We start from the raw sequence: 7,019 nt of genomic DNA, 5'->3' as shown, positions 1-7,019 counted from the left end.
CGTTGCTCCAAACACTTGTGCCTGTACCATCACTGTGATCTGTCGTCAGATCTGCCACAGATCGCCGCCTATCCCGCGGGCAAACCTTCGATCCCTATGTTCTGGGATGAGGTATGGACGTCCAAGTTCTTGTCGCCTATTCGTGGTTTCAGCATTCTTCAACCACTTTCCACAGATGCCCACAACAGTAGGACGCGAACAGTCGACCGGCTTCGCCGTTTCTGAGATGCTCCCAGGTATTGGGCCACAACAATCGGGCTTTTTTCAGAGTGGTTTAAGTCGGCAGATTGTCGCATGTGCACCACTTGTCGTCGCTAGAATATTTTTCCATTCGTCTCTGCTCCGCTCATATACATCCTCTTGGCTACAATGGACCATTCAACCTCTCGGTGTACACACACACATACGCACACACGCACACACACAATAAACACAATAAACACATACAGAAATGTTCCATTGCAGCTATCGTGAAAGAAAGTAATGAGATTCCTTTATGGAATATCTGTGAGGCCATTTTGTACCTCTGTCTTTTAACTATCATTTCACGTGAATGTCTTAGTCCATACACATAAACTGATACTATTAAGAAAACTAAAACATTGCTACTCATGTGCTGCATATTAGCACATACATGTGCAGGCAATAGTATGTGCAGACAGCTGTTTTCAAGCAAGTTAATTGTGTACATAAGAAGGAAATGTAGGGAACTTACGTGTACCTGAAATTCAGACCCAGGAATCAAGACGATCTGCACAAAGAACTAATAAGGTACACTTGTAACTTTTTACACATGTGTCCACATTTTGTTTGTATTTGTATCTGCTGATGGACTACAAACCCTTGAAAACAAAATTGGTTCCTGTCTTTCCGTTTGCTATATTGACGTACTTTTTCCGATTGTGGAACTCTATCAACACATTTAAAGAAAAATTATTTGTGCATTGTCAGATTAAAAACTTTTTTCAATCAGACTATTATGCCCTAAATTCTTAACGTAGATTTTGAACATGAAGTTGCTACAGATAGCTCAATTTTTGGAGATGTGCTTATATGGTAGCTACTCTTAATTTAGTTTTGATTTACTGGGTATACATATACGAAATGTTTTGTCTTCTTGTGTGTGTTTGGATATTATGGTCGACCAATTTCGAGGTCATCAGCGCCCTTCTTGTCTTCATCAACAGGCAACTTACTAAAAGTTTTTGCAGTACAAAAGAGAACTGAATACTGCTACAAGTCCATAATAAAGTGACTTACATTCTGTGTATATCACACTTGAAACTTCTTAATTTGTGTCTACTGAAATAACTCAGTAGATGAAACTTCTTTGTGTTTACTTAAACTGCTGAGTGAAACTAAACCTACTGTCTCGTTACTTATGTTTATGATTTCAACACTGACCTATGGAATTTTCCCTGGGAAAGACAATACAAACTTAACCCATTCATTTATTACCCACAATATACAAGCGCAACGCAATCTGACTAATCTAAATGACAGTTACTCATGTACTGGATATATATACTGCTAGTAGGACAGTTCATGGTGAGAGTGAGTTTCCGTGGTATATAGTCGCTATAAAAAAGCGGAGCTTACTGCATAATATTTGTACTAGTGTTCGCCAGAAAGTTGCAATTGGTCGTGAAATGTAAACCACAGTGAAAATCAGAAACATATTATTTGTAACAGTTAGCTACACCTCCCAGCTACTTCCTTACATAGTTGCCACTTTGACTTAGACATATGTCGTAACGTTGAATCAATTTACGAAGATCTCGTCACAGAAAACAACCTCCTGTGCTTTCCGCATGTTATCTCTTGACAGCCAGTGGTTGATGTGAGCAGAGATGAAACTTGGAGGGAGTCATGTCCGTGTCGTGTTGCGGCTGACAAAACACATCCCATCAAAAACGCTACAGAAGGGTCTTCATTGCCCCTTCAGCATGCAGCCGAGAATTGTGAAGAAGTAAATGTGTGACAGTTATGTTATGTGGGGTTGCATGCAGTCAGGCGAATACTCTCGGCAGACAACTTTGTTTGGTGGGAGACACTATTTTATTGGCCTTTTTATATGCTTCTGTTTGCTCAGAGCTGCAACGTGGAACATGACACAATCGATGGACGCTGCCCAACACATTTGCGTGAAGTTTCATCGGCTTTTCACTGTGGATTCCACTTCGTGACTAATCGGAACTTACTTTCTTGACAACCTTTGTAAAACAAAAGGTAGTGCTGTAGATAGGATGATGGTAAATGCAGCACATTTAGCCATCTAGAGAGATATACACGAAGCTTTCAATGAGTACTGCAGCAGAATATTGTCAAATGACCTTTCATAAAAGTGAAAGAAAATAGAGTTATGCAAAACGGCTGTTGGTGGCACCAGACATAGTATCCAGTCACTCGTGGATGAAACAGGAAGTTAATATGGGAATAGCAAGACAAAAGCAAAAATGTGTAACTGTTTCAAATGTTCGTTTGCAAAGGAAAAGTCAGGAGTATTTCCCCAGTTTAATTCTTGTATCACTTAAAAGATGAATGTAAGTGTTAGGGGCGTAAGGAAACAGATGAAATCATTAAAACTGAAAAGAGCTCCAGGGTCCAATGAAAAACCTATCAGATTCTGTACTGAATCTATGGCTGAGTTAGCTCTTTTGTTTATCCATAATCCATCGTAAATCTCTCAGACAATAAACCATGCCCAGTAGTTGGAAAAAAGTGAGTCACCCCCGTCTACAAGAAGGGCAGCAGAAGTGACCAACAAAACTACTGTCCAATACGCTTGACATCCATTTATGGTAGAATATTAGTTCATATTCTGTGCTGAAACATAATGAGGTGTTTCGAACAGAATGACCTCTGCCAACTAGAATGGATTCCGGAAAAATCAATCATGGTAAACCCAACAAGTAATTTTCTCACGTGACCTACCCAATCGACATATGTAGCAATAACTTGGGGGGTATTCCAGGGAAGAGTGTTCCGACCCTTGCCGTTCATGCTGTGTGTCAATGAACTTGAGGACAATATTAATAGTACCCTCAGACTTTTCGCACTTCAAGCACTTCTAATTAAGTACTGTCTGAAAAAGCTACGTAAGTATTCGGTTAGTTCTTATAAGATTTTAAAGTGGTTCTGCGACTGGTGTCTTCATTTAAATATTCATAAATGCAAAATTTTGGAATTCACAAAACGGAAACAGTAATATCCTGTGACTTTAATATGAATGAGCCACAGTAGTAATTTGTTAGTTCATACGATTACGTTGATGTATGATTTGGCAGGAAACAAAATGGAATGATTGCATAAGCTCAATAATGAGTAAAGCAGATGCCAGACTTCGGTTTATTGACGGAATACTGAGGGAACGAAATCAGTCTCCAAATGAGATTGCTTACACTCATGCCACCGATCCTAGAATTTCGCTCAAGGGTGTGGGATCCATACCAGGTATGACGAGCGGGAATGTAAATGCACATATGTTTATTTGTTCGATTGCAGACTCCTGATGATAGGTATAAACTCTCCCGGGAAAGCCTCCTCACAGATTTCCAACAACCGGCTTTAAATGGTAACTCTAACAACATTCTACAACCCCCTGTGCTGGGATCTTGAGAACAAGGTCAGTTCAATTACAATATACACAGATGCTTTTAATATATCATTGAAACCGCACTATATATTATGGAGAGGAAAAAACCGTAAAAACTGTTATAATGTACGTTCTTTCTTGACACACTTCAGAGTGTTATGCAAGATATAGTATGCAGAATGTAGTTGTTGGTGTTTACCTAGATGTAGATTCAGAAATGAATGCAAAATTAGCTTTTCTTAAAAAAGAAAACAAATTCCCCCTACTGTTATGGAGAAATTAATAATTTCTGTTTTGGTTTTGACTTTTTCATTAGTCTTTGGCTGAATAATCTGAAACTAATAAAGCCAATTAATAAGGATTTATGGTTTTACACGCCAGATGTCACATATTTAAAACATCAACTCACTTGTAAAATAAAATGACGTATGATGCGGATTTATACACGGAAATTTGACTCTGGGACAGTGACTTAAATTTTTGCCCCATGGGACGTTTCAGATGCTTCCACTGTCATGTACACGCACAAGGTGCATTATTAAACTATTTTCGTAAACGCGTCAGAAAGGAACTTTTGGAGCCTTCCATGGAAAATCATATGTGGAACAAAAATTGTAATACGAGAAAAGACGGTAGGGGAGTTAGGCTGTTGCAGACGATACGTCACGACTTAACGCCGTACCTAGCCACGTTGCGGGATATCACTCGTCCTGCTGTCTCCAAAAGTCTACACGTACAAAAGCTGACGTTCAGTTATTCATTGTACCATACCTTATGATGAAAGATAACCTTCTGAAACGCTTCTTTGGGTGAATACGTTAATTCACAGAACTGAGATTGAATACTCTTCTAATCACAATTTGTGCTCACACCGTATCAGTCGTCACCATTCCTCCTCTTGAATATGGACGATTGTATTGATTATGAATTTTGAAAAGAAATGACGAAATTCCTGCCTCCGTCGTATTTAAAGTGTTCCTCCGGTCATCAACGGTGTTGGAAACTTATTGTAATATCTGTTTAATCTTCATAAGCGCAATAAAGCACAGGAGGACATGTTGATTTCTATCAACAATGTAAGAAGTAACTCACTGTGTCCAAAGTAAAGAGGTATACAAGTGGCATCTAGCGCTGCCCGCCATCGTCACTTCTATTCGACCTCTCTTATTGGAACTCTCGTCGACGTCTTGGCACGCCATTGGTTAGAATGACTCTGTCTCGTGTGCTTCTTTGAAATATTCGCAGGAAAGTCGCTTTGCTCTAAGCAGTGGTATAGTAGCACACGATACGGAATTATTTGACGAAACAATGTTAATGAAAGTCTTGGTCGTACCGTAGTCCCTTGGTTGTAAATCAGCCAAAGACTCATCAAAATCTGAGCGATACATAATATTGCAAATCATATTGCTGTGAAACCCTTCGAATGTGCTTATCTGGGAAGAGAGAGGTTTTTACATATGGTAAAACGTTATTGACTTCCAAAGAAAATCAAGTAACCATCAACAACTAAAGACATGAACTGCAAAAGTTTCAGTTACGCCACAGATGTTACCGTATAGTAGGGATAGACAGAACGAAACCGAATGCTCTCTGAGCAACGCATGTTTGTGTTTGTATGCACATACTGCTTGCCGTATGAAAAGGGCCGTCGTTGTCGTCTTACAAGGTTCAAAACTTGCCTGTTAAGTTTTTACAAAGGTTATGTGCATCGTTTTCTTGATAAATCTATTTCTCTGCTTCACATGCTGTTTTCACCTGTCACTGCATTCACATGTTTCCTCATTAACAGTATGTACAATCAATCAATTTCGAAAGATTTCAGTCTTCACCAAATATTTTCTTGTGCAAGCCCTAACTCCCCTCAACAACCTCTTATCTATATTTATCCAACGCTCGCTTCCGTACAACGGTAATGCTGTTACCGTAGTTTTCTAATATTTAACGTAAGCATCATTCGTGTTTTCTAGTTATGATTTCTTTTTATTGTTCACGAGAACGCTTGAAATCTGTGCAGCTTTTCATCTATATTATAATAACAACAACTCGTGTCGCAGCCACAGTATTTAAAATGTGACACCTGTTCAGTTATTTCGTATATTTTAGATCGTATTGGGTATTTGACTTGAAAGGCAGTAAATTTCGTCTAATGTAATGATATTTAAACTTTGTTTCGTACCAGACCTCTGTTATTAAGTCACGCTTATCATTAATTTCTTCTATTATTATTTTATCAGTGCCGCGCAGGATTAGCCGAGCGGTCTAAGGCGCTGCAGTCGTGGACTGTGCGGCTGATCCCGGCGGAGGTTCGAGTCCTCCCTCGGGCATGGGTCTGTGTGTTCGTCCTTAGGATAATTTAGGTTAAGTAGTGTGTAAGCTTAGTGACTGATGACCTTAACAGTTAAGTCCCATAAGATTTCACACACATTTGACATTTTTTGACTTTATCAGTAATGGACTTAAATTTGTATGTGTATCTAAATACGAGGGCCGTTGAGAAAGTAACCTCCGGTTGATTTAAAAAAATACACCAAGTTAAACAAAAATATTTTAATATATACATCTTACAACTACATCTTTGCACTATTTTTCTACATAGTCTCCATAGCGATTGAGGCACTTATCGTATCTCTTCACAAGCTTTGAAATTCCTTCTGCATAAAAATCACCCGCTTGTGCCTGGAGCCAGCCTGTGACCGCATCTTTGAGCTCTTCGTCGTCATCAAACCGCTGTGACCCGAGCCATTTCTTCAAATGCATGAAGAGGTGATAATCACTTGGCGCCAGGTCTGGGCTGTAAGGTGGATGGTTGATAACGTCCCACTTGAAGGACTCAAGAAGGGCCGTTGTTCTGCGAGCAGAGTGAGGACGGGCGTTATCGTGCAAAAAAACGATACCAGAAGTCAGCATACCACGGCGTTTGTTCTGTATAGCCCATCGTAACTTTTTTATTGTTTCACAGTACACGTCTTGATTAATGGTCGTACCACGTTCCATGAATTCAACCAACAACACCCCTTTGGCATCCCAAAACACCGTTGCCAACAGTTTTCTGGCAGAAAAATCTTGCGAGGCTTTTCTTGGTTTGGTAGGCGAATTTGAATGTGCCCACATCTTTGATTGTTCTTTTGTCTCAGGGTTCACGTACTTAATCCAGGTTTCGTCACCGGTCACGATTCTGTTTAACAATGGTTCTCCTTCGTCCTCATAACGTGACAGAAAGTCTAATGCAGAGGCGATTCTTTGAGTTTTGTGGTGGTCGGTAAGAATTTTGGGCACCCATCGTGCACAGAACTTACGGTAACCCAATCTTGCTGTCACTATCTCGTACAAGAGAGTCTTAGAAATCTGTGGAAAACCAGTAGACAACTCCGACATTGAGAAACGTCGATTTTCACGAACTTTTGCATCAACTGTCTGAACGAGT

This window comes from Schistocerca nitens, chromosome 8 (genome assembly GCF_023898315.1).
Source record: "Schistocerca nitens isolate TAMUIC-IGC-003100 chromosome 8, iqSchNite1.1, whole genome shotgun sequence".
Taxonomy (NCBI): domain Eukaryota; kingdom Metazoa; phylum Arthropoda; class Insecta; order Orthoptera; family Acrididae; genus Schistocerca; species Schistocerca nitens.
Note: the sequence above shows the minus strand (reverse complement) of the source record.